This window comes from Poecilia reticulata, linkage group LG11 (assembly GCF_000633615.1).
Source record: "Poecilia reticulata strain Guanapo linkage group LG11, Guppy_female_1.0+MT, whole genome shotgun sequence".
Classification (NCBI taxonomy): domain Eukaryota; kingdom Metazoa; phylum Chordata; class Actinopteri; order Cyprinodontiformes; family Poeciliidae; genus Poecilia; species Poecilia reticulata.
In genome coordinates, this window is record NC_024341.1 from 16,768,664 (window position 1) to 16,783,289 (window position 14,626).

The window sequence follows — 14,626 nt, forward strand, 5'->3', positions numbered from 1 at the left end:
TATGTAATTTTCTTTTTATAAAAGAATATATAAATAAATTATATACAATATTGGTAACTTTTACTCTTAGGGCTCTGATTCCTCTCTAATAGCCTCTTCAGTTCCTCTTGCAGGTTTTCTATATGATTTAGGTATTTGGGCTGGAAAAAACCATTGAAACCAAACAAACCATGGTTGGTTTGTGTCTGTGAACCATCATTATCCTTTTTACAGATCTAATGATGACCCACATTCAGATTTTTACCAGTGCCCGTCAGATTTTTATTTGACATCTCTTGGTATAATAAACAGATCTTTAAAGATCTTGAACTTTAAAAAGATTCTCAGAAGCTTCTGGGGGATAAACAGGCCCACAGCATGACAGATTTGCCACAATGCATGCACTTTTTCACATTTTCATCCTATGTTTGAAGCCGAAACCATGTGGAGTGCTACAAAAAACCTTACCCTTACACTCATCTGACCATAGTTAAACTTCCTGTCAGTTTAGTAAGTTGTATTTTATAGCTGTGGAACCAAAAGGGCTTTTTCCTGGCATGCCAACAAAACACAGTGAGCATGTTTATACCACTCAATGATTGCTATGAAGACTTTTAGTGGCCCCACTCTGCTGCATTTCTCTGTTGAAGGGTTTCTTTTACCTCTCTAAGCATCTACTTCCTGTTTGTGGTGAAAGATAAATACAGGTCCTCATTCAGTGTCAAAAAGCAAAAAGACTTCTGTGGCCTGTCAGACATCATTTTGAGACACAGACAGTTATGAATTAACACTTAGAAGCTCTTAGAAAATCTAATTAACTTAAAATTGTAAAGTATAATTAAGATCAAATTCCCTATGTACTTTAGAGATTGTTGGCGATGTCAAGATATTGTTTGAACATTCAAATTTATGTTTTTATTTTATTCAGTTTGAGATAATGTTGGTGCTTTACCAAGGGCGACACCTTTTCTGCAATAGGAAACTTATTGTACTGCAGCTGAATTGTGTGAACGTGACTGGGTTAATGCAGAAAAATAAACAATGCGTCACCACATCCATAGAAAAACAAATGTCAGGATCATGTATGCTGTAAAATAATTTTTCTCAATGACATTTTCCTTTATAAACAAAATAAAAATGTCAAATCAATTTAAAATGTAGCTTATGTATTGCTTTTCTTCCTTTCTTTCTTTTTTTTTCTAATCATGTATCAAATAATTAAATATCCTGCCACTCAGTTGACAATGCGATACGTCGAAATGACGTCACTCGACGAAGCCCCGCCCCTTATGCAAAACAAGCCGTGTCGTCGACGGAAGCCAGGCGCTGCGTCTCGTCTTCCGACAGATATTCCTTTAAAGGCGCATTTAAAGCCCTGGCTTCAGTCGTAGGAGCAGTGGACAGCCTGTGAAGCAACAACATTCTGCCGCAGAGCCAGAGCAGCGACTGTCCGACCTCCCGGAGGACACAAACACCGAGCCAACTGGCTGTCAACGACCCGGCGAGGTGAGCGCAGTGTCCGGTTAAAAACAGCAACAACAACAACAACAGCAGTGGTGGGGGACGGATTTTGCCGTCTCCCCCGTCCCCCCCCCGTCCCCACCACCACCACCAGCAGCAGCAGCAGCAGCAGCTGCAGTTGGCTCTGAGAGCCAGGATACTCAGCATCTCAGGTTGCTGCTGAAAAGGAGGAGGAGCAGGAGGAAGAAGAAGAGAGGCATTTACATTACTTTACAGGATATATCAGGTTGCATTAATTTCTCCTGAGCTCATTAGGAAATGTGCATTGTTAGAATTTGAGATTAGCAATGATTGTTGTTGCAGTTTGCGCAAATGTTTCGTTCATTTCACTGCAGCTTCTTTTGTTATTAACCAGGAAGACGCGGCTGAACGCACCAGAAGCGGTGTGAAGATTTAGACTCGTGTCTATATTTGCTTTAAAGGTGTGATTTCCCACATGACTAGATGTAATTTTTATCTCTCAAGATCTAACAAGACTGACACTTTTTGGACTCTGTCCTTCAGATTTTAAATTCGGCTCAGCTGTCTTTAATAAGGATCGCTTTCAGTTTGTTTTCCTAGTCATAAGAGGAAACTCCAAACTTTTATTATAAGAACATGCTGCTCACTGGTTTGTGTTGACGTTTTTTCTATTAGATGTATTCCAAAAATGTATGCAAATTGTGTCTTGCAAAAGTATTAGTAACCCTTTCTGTTTGTTGTATTTGTCTCTTTCCAAACACTAGCCTTAACGTATTGTCTTGTGTGATGCACCAAATGCATTATTGTAAAGCTGAAGAAACGTGATAGATATTTTTTCTCCTGGTAGTCTTTTGGTGTGCGTCTCTACCAACGTCTTAAATCTAGTCACCTATTCGTATTTACCAAACAAGTTGAATTGAGAGTCTCTGTAATACACCAATTTTCAAGTCTGGTTGCATATTCTAAGTTTGATTTAGTTCTGGACTTTGTCTAGGGCAGTATAACACTCAGATATGCTTTAATGTAAATCGTTCCATCATGTCTCTGGCTGTGTGTTTGGGGTTGTTGTGCTGTTGGAAAGAAACTCTACTCCACTCTGAACTATTTTCTAACAGGTTTTTTTCCCAGGATCAGCCTGTGTTTAGTTCCATCCACCTTCCCATCAACTCTGAACAGCTTGTCCTGGTGGCATGATGCTGCCAGCACCGTGTTTTACCATAGGGAACCATGTCATACTTGGTCTTCCCTTGAAAACAAAAGCACGGCACGCTTTTCCGAATTTTATTGAGAAAAATGCTTCAAACCCATCCAGGTTTCATTTTCTTTTCCTTGTAAAATTTATGCTCAACTTTCTGTTGTTTTGTCTAAAATGACAACTTAAGATGCTTCGAAAGTTTGTACAGCAAAACCTTTTGCAAGGCGCCTTCTGCATATAAAACTGAATCTGAATCCTGCCGCGAGGAACCGGAGAAGCAAAACACAAATAATTTCTTTTGCATGAGTTTTTTCCACAGGGAGAGAGTGTGTGTGTGTGTGTGTGTGTGTGTGTGTGTGTGTGTGTGTGTGTGTGTGTGTGTGTTTGCTGCTGCTTTGATTTAATGTGCAGTAAAAGCTGAACTAGTGCTGCTCTGTACACACTGTGTGCTGATTTGTTAAGTCTCACCTCTTCGGTGTCTGTTTGTGTTCTTGGTTCAGGCTCGACTGCCCGGCTTCACATTAACAGCCAGGACCAAAGGAACAACATCTCGGGGACATTTATGAAGCTTTCGATGCCTTTTGGTGAGTCTCTTCTGGATGATCTACTTCTGTGATTCACAAGTCAGTTTTGTAAACCAGACCAACAGTGCAATAAGTGCTTCCTTGTATTGGGTCATAACCTTTGGTTTTTGGAGTCACCTGACTGGTTTTGCAGAAACAAACAAAAAAACATGCTACCTCTGAGGAAACTCCTTCCTTCTAAATCTGTCAGGCTCTTCGTTTCATTTTGTTTGCGTTGCAGTTTAGGTTTTGCTTTGTGTGTGTGTGTGGGGGGGTGTGTGCGTGTGTGTGTGTGTTGGTGAGCAGCCGGCTTATGCTGAAGTGAAAGCAGTCCACTTCCTCTTGATGAAGTCTTTGCTGACTGCTGACGGCTGCTGTGTCAGCATCAGGTTATTACCAACTCATAAGATGCACGCAGACGCATATAGTCACAAGCTGAGAATGTCACATGAGCACACAATACGTGTGTATGTAATGTGGACACACACACACACACTGACCTTTATAAGTCAGACAAATCAATATTTGACAATGAAGATGCAGGACCAGGGTATATTTGCATAAATAAAGCCAGACTTATAAACTAGTTGGCTTCTTTTCATCTCATGCCATAATATCCAGACTTATGAATCTCTAATTTACTTGTTATTTCAGATCCACTCAACAGGCGAACCCAGATATTTCAGAAGAGAAACACAAGGCTTTGCGGTGTGTTTTTGAGTTTACAAAGACCTGTTCAAAATATATTATTCATACTGAAGTGTCTGCAGTCGGGGTCATTGCACTTGCTGTGACTCTAGATCTCTTTCAGCATCACATGAAAAGTTTTTGGGTCAGCTTAGTCAGCTGTCATGTTCCTCAAAAACTGACATGTGCTGTAATGGGAAAATTTTTATCTGGTGAAGAAGTTTTATTTGGTAATGCTCCACGTACAGCATTATCTGTGCTTACATATTTGTTGTTGTGGTTCCAAACAATTCGACTACATTAAATCTAAAGTTAAAGGGTTATATTAATAAACATTGGTTTTGAGAAATTTTGAGAAAATTCTAAAACTGTTTTTTTTTTTTTTGTTTTACATGAAATAAAGATAATTGGTTTTTGACTTAGGCATTAAATAAAAGCTATTTCTTACTGAGAGTAAATCTCAAAATATCACCACTAATTTTCTAAAAAGTACATAAAACCGTTCTTTTTCCCTCCCGCAAAAAAACAAAATGCTCTTTAAGATGAACTACCATTGCATTGACTCAAATGTTGCTCTGACTTGTTGGGCCTGACATTCTCACAGTCTGACCTCGAGTAAAAATCACTGACTTAGACAACCACCAGTCTAAGGTTCAGGAAGATAAAGGTGCATTCAAAACTATTTGGAAATGACCAGATCTCCTCTCTAGTTTTAAAACGGGACTCAAAACGAGCATTAGAGTTACAGTAGTTTAACAAGATTTCGTTTTATTGGGTCGTCAGCTCTGGTGCCCAGCCTACAATCAGCTGCTTTACAGATGTGGCTGCAGTTTTAAAATGGCTATGCATAAATAAAAGCGATGGGTGTTTTTGCTACCAGTGGGTTTCATCACTGCGCTGGAGTAAACATCGAAAATACTGCAGATTGTGGTAATGGCATATAGTCAAGATTTTCTTGCATCAATAACTTCTTGCTAAACAGGTGAAGTAAAACGAATACAGGAAGTCGTGATTAAAATCAAATGCGGTTCTTTCATATGACCCCCGTTCAGATGTAATTTGAGGTTTTAGTCTTCGCTTCCTTTTTTCGAGCCATTTTATTGTTGTCTTTCTCTGTCCAACGCACTCGGACACGGGATCGGTTTTGTTCTGTTTTTTGCTTTTAATCCGGAGCTCTGATCCTTTGTGTACGTAACCCCAATCCCGTCTCCTGTGTGGTTCTGGAGCTCGGGTCTGAAGAAACGGGAGGAGGAGAAATGAGTCATCACATTATGAGCCAGTGGTTGTTTCTTCTCACTTACAGCAGGCCCATCTGTAACCTCCTTATCTCACTAGATCTGTTGCACACACACACACACACACACACACACAAAGTAGTTATAAAGATGTCTCACTTGGTTGACTTCCCTTTCTCTCTGCAGTTCGAGTTAATTTTCTGTCTTTTCTTGATCTCTTCGTGACTCTTTTCCTTATTTATCTTCTGTTCTCATTCATCAAGCATCTAAACAGCTTTTTCTAATGCTTTGTTTTGTTCCAGGTCTTTTAACCTCGTCACTTACAGTCATATTCCTGCTACATTTCTGCTATCAAAGTGACACAGTTTAGTTTTTCGTCTTTAATGATTGTTGTTGAATCAGTTACTTCAGGTATCTCAGCAGTTTTGATCTTATGATTTCAGACTTTTTGAGGAGACTAGGTCGTCTCGTTGTTTGACACTTTGAATTGGATTTAAAGTTCTCTTTTTGATTCAAGTGCTCAGTTTTAATGTACATAAATGGAGGCATACAGTGTATTAAAGGTGCAGTACGTGTTGCACTTAAAGCACAGATGTTGTTCTGTCGTTTATAAAATCAAATGCAAGTAGGAATATTTACCACCAAGGCCAAAAATCTCAACAAACAACAAATAAAAACAATCAAATGTGCTGAATATTGAAAAATTAGACAAAAGGTCAGATGTGAACCCCAAAGTTTTGCTGAAAAACACCAGACACCACATGATCATGGCGTTCCCACTGTGCCAAAACATTGTAAACTTTGCATGCATTTCTTTTCTTTTTTTTTCTTTTCGAAATTTGGATTTACAAAACTTGCATTACTGTGAGAGCTGGAGAAAATTCAGGCAAGAAGAATGGATTTAGCATTTGGATAGTTTGTGAAAACCTTAAGCCGCAGTCTCAATGTGTTTACTTGCGAAGCTAAAATAACGTTTTACATTCACGTGAATTCAGAGCATAAGATCAGAGGTTAACATGTCTCAATATGGTAGGATTTGCCTGGAATTTGCATCTATTAGCTGAAGCCATTTTTTGCAGAGAGAATTAAATAATGTCATTGTTCGACGGCATCAGACTTTTAAAAAGTTTTAGTTTTTCCAGAATTGGTGAAAACTCAACTGGCAACTCCTAGAATGACAAAACTGAACAATTAAAGGGCGGCAGAAATGATGAAAGTCGAAGACGCTTTTATTATTTGTCCATTTTCCTCCATTGCCAAAGGCTAAGCAGGGACAAACAAGATAAAAAGCTTATGCAAATTTGTCCTGACTGCTTTTTGTTCGGCTCTGCAGCCACAGGTATAAACATATTGCTGTGTCTGCGTTTATTATCAAATCTAAAACTTTCGTCAAAGTCATTTTGTCTCCGTCCTATTGGGTCGTTTCCAATATCATTTTCAGTGACTCATCCTCAAAAGATGTTCATCCAATAACTAAGTGAAGCCCACTTCCTGATGAAATGGCTACAAAGAAACCTGTCTGGATGCCAGCAATGTCTGGCATCGTGTGTGTGTGTGTGATGCGTCGTGGCTCACTTTAGTTCATTTAGGGTGAAGCACACACACACCACACCCTCCGCTTACACTTATCTTTCCAGTGTTTGCCATCACAGTTAAAGTTTACCTTTTCAACAGTTGCCATATGTTCTGTGAGATATGGAGACATTTGTCCCCCGCATGTTCAAGTCAGTTGTTTGCTGTTCAACCTTTGAGAATGTGGATGTTTTTTGTTCACTTTTGCACATTTTTGACACAAGTACACAAATCCGTCACCTAAAAAATGGGCGTCACCTAGAATGTTTTCATATTCTGTAAAACAACACACATTTGGACAACGTTTGATTTGGATTGTTAACAGTTACAAAAACAAGGAGAGCACGTTTCCAATTTTGAGAACATGAGAGTTTTCACTTAAAACCAAACAGTGCGCTGATTGTTTGCGTTCTGCATGTGAACAGAGTTTCTACAGACGACACCGTCTGAATGGACCCGCTCTCTGTGAAAGGGGGAGAGAGAGGGCTGCTCTGTTGTCTTGGGGGGGAGGGAAAAAAAAAACGAGGGGAGAAGATACCCGGGCCGAGTGCCAGTAATGTCATTAACACTGTAATGAGACGCTCGGAGTGATAGCCCCTCTCTCGCTCGGTTTTCTCTCAGGAGTTTTCTTTAACAGAGCATTCTTTCTTATACTTCCCCAAATTAAATTTGATCCATGTCAGTGATGGAGTTTATATCCGCACAAAATCGTGTTGGATGAACGCGAACTGGGAAGCAATAAAACGCAACTTCGTAGCTTGTTCTATAAAATTTTGCAGTCATTTATAATAAAATGTATTTATTATTGAGTGCTGAAACAAACTGAAATGACTTGCTAAATATGTAATTTCTGATTAAATATACAGCCAAACTCTATAAAAATGACAATAACATTGTTTCCTTACTGCCTGACATTAAATCAGACCACGGTAAACTTTCTCCTGTTTTATGTCAGGAATTAAATAAATATTTTCATTTGCTAAATGTCAGATAAATTATGCTAAGATTACTAGGGCTTTAAGCAATTTAGAAATGCTTAAAGGCTTATAATATCTGATTTACAATATTTGATTTAAATTGAGACTCACCTGTGGTTGTATTTAAAAGCAGCACTTTGAAAATGATGCTTCCTTGTATAACATCATGGGAAAATTATAAAAAATAAATGAAATTTATGTTTTTAATGTTCAGTGCTTAAGTAGATGGACAATTATGGTGTGAAATGCTGATATCTCCTGCAGCGCAAAGGAAAATATGCTGCAAAGATGCTGCGAGAAGCTGGTCAGAGTGTCATCATCCACTGTAACAAGGCCAATCAGTGAGGAAGAAGCAATGTCTCCATAATTTACAAAAAATCAGATTACAGTTTGCAAATGCTATGGAGAATTTTTTTTGAGAAGAGCTGAAAGTGTGTGTGAGGGCGAGAGAAACCGGACTCGTTTACTCTGGTTCTGTTTGGAGGAATTAGATAAAAATCCCAGAAAACTACAAAGACTTTAATTCAACTCATATGTACCAAACACTGAGAAAAAGTATGCAGATGTCTGAATTTAGGGGAAGTTTCAAAACGTTTCTCTCTCCTTTTATTCTGACATTTAGAAAATTGAAACAGTTCGGGTTGTCCTAACTGCTTAGGAGGACCCAAACTATTTTGGTCTGACATTAAATCAGACTACAATAGATTAGTCAGTGAGATAATAAAAAAAATACAAGTAATGTAGTAAACAAAATATTGAGATTTATTTTGAGCATGCTGCCTATCTCACAGTTGGCACAAATCATATTTTCAAATCTGTTGATGAGGTAATATTTGCATACAAACAAGCAATAAAAATATTTTATTCTTGGCTGCTGTTTAGGGGAATGTAACAACAGAAAATCAAAATGGTAAAAAACAATAACACCTGCAAGAATCTGTTCATATACGTCTGTACTGGTAAAATAACAACCTTTGTTGCCTTTACTAGCTTGTGTTTCGTCGTCAGTTTGCTGTTCATTTGTGTAAATGTGTGCAGGTCAGTGAGTTTGATATTGTTGATTTCATTTGCCGTTTCTTTTTCTTTTTTTTTTTTGTCTGCATCAAGCGAGCCTGCAGGAATGAGTAAGACTGCAGATCTGTGCGCTGTTCAGTGGAATATTCCACCAGATGAGTGGGCAGGGTCTGAAACTTGCCACCTTTGGTTTAGCGCCACTCAGAAGAACAGGTCTCCGCACGCCGTTATGTCTCCGCTTTTCTCTGTGTCAAAAGTAGCTGGTGTGAAATAATGCCGATCATGAGAGGGAAAACCTGTTGTGCTTATCTCCTATCAGTCTGCAGGCTTTTGGGTGGAGCTGAAGATTGTTTTTTTTTTTTTTTTTTTTTTAGTGACTCTGAGGCATGTTTTTCTTTAAAAGACACGGCGAGTGTGGTAGACAGAGGCTGTCTCTCAAAAAGATGAAACGGCAACAAAAAAAAAAAGCTAGAGTCGATCTGCTTTATATTGCATGTTTGTCGTTTAATTTAATGTCCTGTTTGACTCCCTTGAGGCTGAAAGCTTCAGGCTGGAGGGGAAGGGCATCCACACACACACACACACACACACACACACAGGCAGCCCCTGCTTCCACCCCCTGGGTCAGAAAGACAGGATGCAGGTGGAGGTTGCAGTCTTGCATCGTAGGGTGAAAGGTCTTGAAGTCAGAAAGGGGCACGGCTGATTCTGAGCCGAGGCTCGACACTGGAGGAGGAGCAGAAGTAGGCCAAGGCTCATTTGACCCCCCGCTCTTTAAAACATCCAGACCTGCTGGAGTTACGGCGACTTTTACACAAAGGTGGGGGTCATCTGTTCGCGTTCAGCTTGTGAAGTGAAGGTTTTTGGGTCAGTGGATTACATTAAAAAAAAAACAGCGCTAAATTCATGAGATACTCGACGTTGACATTTAGAGTCTAGACGGATAAACAGGCCCCCTAGATTAAAATAACAGTTTGTGTGTGAGGTCGGTCAGTGTCCTCAAACTGTCTGATGGTGTATAAGAAATAAATAAACATCAGAATATAATGTGTTTGCTGTTTCAAACACTCATCAGTGTGTGAAACACATCCTGTCTGTCATCTGAAACCTGGAGGAGCTCATGGAAATGTTGGAGAGAAGTTGTGACATGCATAACAAAATGTATGTGGGTTAGCATGCTCGCTCTCAGTGGTGCTAACTAATCTGGCTCTGGACTGATTACATAGGTATGTAGGCCAACCAGGGTGCTAACTAGCCTGCTTAATAACCAGCAGGGCTGAAAATATTAACTGCTCCTGTTGTTCTCTGCTCATGTTGGGCTAACTTTTCCTGTATATTTTAAAGTATCAAGTAGCTTTTATGAGGTAGGAAGTGCACAAGATAATGCTGTTTCCTTTCTAGTTTAGATATAGATCAAAATTTAATCTGTATGAATGTGCATAAAGTTTCTCCCTTTTATTTTGTGAAATGAGACAAGAGATGACCAGCGAGTGACTACAGATTTCTTCCCATGTTTTTGACCCTGAAAATTTCCAGACATTATACGGTGTCACTACAAATGTCACAACGAATGATCCTCTGTTTATATTAATGTAGATTTTTGCTTTCTCCATCTTGGCACTAACAAGAAAAGCTAATATATACAGTCTACCGTAGCAGTTCTCAACGTGGGCGGTACCGCCCCCCAGGGGGCGTTCAGAGGACGGCAGGGGGCGCTGGCGGACATTTTTACAAAAGGGGGGCGCTGGGATGCCTTTGGGGGGCGTTTRGTCGAAGGTAAACTTWACACCTTMAATGCACAACAATGCCAGTTTAGACTTTGAGCAACTTGGTAAAACTGTATTGTGTAACATTAAACCATGCTTGGCTGCGACTGTATCGATATTGATGGCAGCTCTTCTTCTATTCAGTGTTTGTTACCTTCTGTTAGCTTCTTGGCGCAGCTCCGTTCTCCTGCTACTGGTAGCTAAAATTACGATACCCTCACTGTGTATCCCTCTGAAAAATGAACCCATTTAAATAAAGAAATCCCTCCATGGGTGATACCACCAATAGAGAGTGTTCATTTTATAGCGTTAACACGGTGCTGTAAGTGGTCCGGTATGAAACGGTGGTGATGGAACAATACAGCACTTTTACTTTTCAATAATCAGAATGCAGAAATTGTTTCCATTGTTTTAAAAGGTTTATGTCAGTCTGCCTATTCCCCATCGATATGCTTCCCGACCGCCCTGCACCTTAGGAGCTTAAAAAAAAAAAACCCAGGCGCACATTGCGCAAAACTCTGAAACAGGAGAAGCGGGACATAAAACGGAGCGACAAACTAGATGTGAATTATGGCATAAAAACAGAGAATCCGACGCTGAACAGTGAAAAATCAACACATGATGTGAAACACATGATGATTAGGCGGCGCAGCAGGTGATGAGTGAAGATTACTGATGGTCAATAAACGATCAAATAAATCTAGCAACAGGAAAGAAACTAAAGTGGACATGGCAATAAACCAAGAGAGGATGATATTAATCAAAGGAAACTAAATGGAAACGAATGAAGAACAAAATGCAAGAATAAACTAAGAAACTAAAGTAAATACAGAGGAATAAACTGCAGTTTGGTATGGCAAGACCTTTCGAGCAATAAATAATACAGAGGACTGTATGGCAAGAATAAACACACTATTTCCAGATAAAAGGCAAAATAATATTGTTGAAGTGCCATGGGTTTGTTGAGACCACATCTAATACTGAGAATAAATATATCTTACAAACCATAACAGTAAAGAACTGATCACTTATTTATGTTTTTAATTAGATTTGATATATTTATTTCTTCAATATTATTTTTCATGTCAGTGTTAATGTCATGAGGCTGATGACTCCATGACACTGTCAATTTGACTCATTAGGATTTTATTAAGAACCAGATTTGTTCTTTGTAATTTCTGTCCAGTAAAACTATTAATCTATAAATCAATAGATTATATAAAGATATAATCCATGTTTCTGTCTCATGTTTGTATGGCATTAAAAGGATCTGGAACTTTTGTTTTCCCACTGAAAGCTCTGGTTTGCCCAATAAATACGATGTGGGTGAAATTTTATGGATGATACTCTGATGTCCCATTCTCCTGAAGGCAGCACAGAGCTGCACCACCAGATACTGACAAACACTGAAGAGAAGAAGAATTACGATTAATGTAGTTACAGTTCTATCCATGTTTTAATGTTGCAGGGCTCAGTCGTTTGCAAATAGTTCAAAGTTTAAACTGGCATGTTGTACATTTTTTATCTGGTCATTTTGTGCAAGATTTAACAACTTTAAAATGGCACAAAATAAGAATATTTTTCCACTCTGATTGGCTGCAGTTAGGCCTACCAATTTTACCTTGAATGTCCATTGCATTTTTCATAGACACCTGTGAAAATAATTTCTATTCCCATGACATTGTTCTCTGGGAAATTATTTTTGATGATAAATACAGAAACAAGCATAAAAATCAAAACATCTACAATAGTGATCGTAATATTAATGAGAAAATAATAGTCAGTGCAAAGTAGCCTGCAAATTCTTTGGTGGGGGGCGGTGAGGAACCTGGATGAAGGCTAGGGGGGCGCTGGCCCAAAAAAGGTTAGGTTGAGAAACACTGGTCTACCGCTTTTGGGGGTTTATAGCCAATCAGGAGCAAGGAAAATTAGTGGTGGTCCTGAATTGGCTGGTTTGAAAAACACCAGCCAATAATGCGTCAAATAGTATTGCACTGACGTATTTCAGCTTCCCAAGTTGCATTTTTAAAAAATTGTTGTTTATGCTCCATGCAAACAAAGATTTTCCATAAATAATTTGAAGTAATTGAAGTCCGCCTACACTGAACTGTGAATATGCTGGACGCCAGTGTATAATTGCCACTTTTCTTGTTTGAATAAACTAAAATTAGGTCATGACTCATGTTATAACTTTTTTGTGTGAGTTGGCACAGTGAAATGTATTATTTTTACTGAAAGTCATCATGCCATACGAATCTCTGGCTGATTTCTTAGGTAGCCATTGCTATTTTTTTATTCTTTAGCCTGCTGGGATCTAAACGAACAGAAAAGTTAAACCACGTGTTGTGTTTCTCACAACAAAGTGGCTAAAACCACTGTGAGCCAAACAAAGAAATGCAGTAGTTGCTTCATTTTACTATTTAATGAGAGTTAGTGGTGAGTCTTAACTCAAAGTTTGACAAATGTTGGATCAGTTCTGCTTATTTTGCAGAAGACTGATTCCTCAGCCTGTCATAAAGAGGTCTGAAAATTGAAATTTGACAGCAGCTTGGCTCTGCAGACCAGTTTGTGAGGCTGTTCATGCGACGACAAAAACGTTTTACTGTTTCTGTGTGTCCACATTACGTCATATTCATAAAAGCTGGTGTAGCGATTCTAGCCCTGCGTTATTAGGAGGCGATTTGTGATTGATGGTGCTGCTGCTGCTGCTGCACGTTGATGCACATGTGCCCCCTCCCCTCCTTCTTGTGCAGTTCTGCACTGCAGCAGTTCGGCACTTTCTGCAACACATCCAGTCTGTTGTTCAACTCTTCCGATGTCCATCTCTCTCCCTCTCTTATCCCTGCCATCTGCTTCCCAAAGCTGGGAGTGGGGTTACTTTCCTGTGGATGTCATCACCTGCAGCGTTCAGATTATCTTAAACTTCCCTCCGTGTAGCACTGAGCTACGCGTGCTTCATGATGAATGCATCCTAAAGCGATGCTTTGAACAAAGAGACCCTCGTAAACATTGTTGTAGCGACATGTGAACCTGATCCCGAGGTAATCTATCTGCCGCTCCATTTGGGTCAGGGCTGTGCCGTTTGTGGCGCGCTCACGTGCCTCAACACCAAAATTCATGTCACCTACAAATAGAGACGGTTTCGAGCGAGTCGGGTGGCAGAGTTCCTAGAAACACGCTTCACTGATTCAGACACACAAAGGTTGGAGGGGCAGAAAACCAGGCAGTCTTCAAACCCTGCGACGTTTTCCACGTCCTGTCATGCTATAACCAAAAATGTAAATATGTTTTACTGTAATTGTTATGCAAAATGCAAAAACTTTTTTCTAAAGTTGGAGCTCTTCCTTAGCTTTATACCTGGCATGCCTGCTGTGTTCCTCGGTCTTCTTATTGTGAATTTACAAAAAGAAAGACTTGAAAACAGAACATATTTCACTTGGTGAATTCAGTTACTGAGAGTTTCAATAATATTCAAATGAATAAAATATGAGTGTGTTTTGCTAAGCGGTAACTTGTCTTTAGAAATAATCTTTTGTAATTTAATGTTTGTTTCTCTGGATGGATTGAGTTCTCTGTTTTTCTGCTTCCTGTCTTGCTTGGTTGCATTTTAAATCAATCCAACGCTCCTCTTTAGCAACTCAGTTTTTTTTGACAGAGTTGTCGAAAACAACTTTACATTTTCCAGTGTAAATGTATGCAAGCGGAGCCTGTCCTGTATTTTTTATTTATTTATTTTTTTAGCTTTGATACCCTGCAGACCCTCAAAATAAATCAATCAGGAAAAGATGAATTGGGGACCATTTCATAATTGGTGATTCTTAAAAGCAGATAAAGATTCATAGTTTGCTGAATAATAAGCATGAAATTTGTTTAAAAATATATCAGGATGTCATTTCCACAGTCTGTTAGACCATTAGCACTTAATGTGTTATTGTAACATGTCAAACCAGTTATGTTGTTTTCTTTTCTTTGTGGTAGCAGTGCTCCTTGGCAATAACTCTTATACCACTTTAAAGCCTTTTTATTTTCTCTTAAATTGTGCAACACCTAAAAGAAAATGGTTATATGGGTTAATTAGCAAAGTGGAGGATGGTGGTTACACCCATTTAAAAAGTTCATTTTTCTATTGAGTCTCGTTTGTTGTATGTTGGGTTGC

At 39.1% G+C, this 14,626-nt stretch overlaps 1 protein-coding gene across 2 annotated transcripts in view; it reads left to right on the top strand.

Moving 5' to 3' along the window:
- The first annotated feature begins 1,272 nt into the window (after positions 1-1,272).
- The window catches only part of slc45a4a (solute carrier family 45 member 4a), a 58,877-nt gene continuing 45,523 nt past the window's right edge, over positions 1,273-14,626 (top strand). The window contains exons 1-2 of one of the 2 annotated variants that reach the window (XM_008422143.2): positions 1,273-1,485; positions 3,157-3,240. The gene's annotated coding sequence lies outside the window, so the exon portion shown is untranslated. Of the gene's footprint in view, positions 1,486-1,630; positions 1,727-3,156; positions 3,241-14,626 lie in introns of those variants that run through there. The other variant, XM_008422144.2, reaches the window with a different exon arrangement.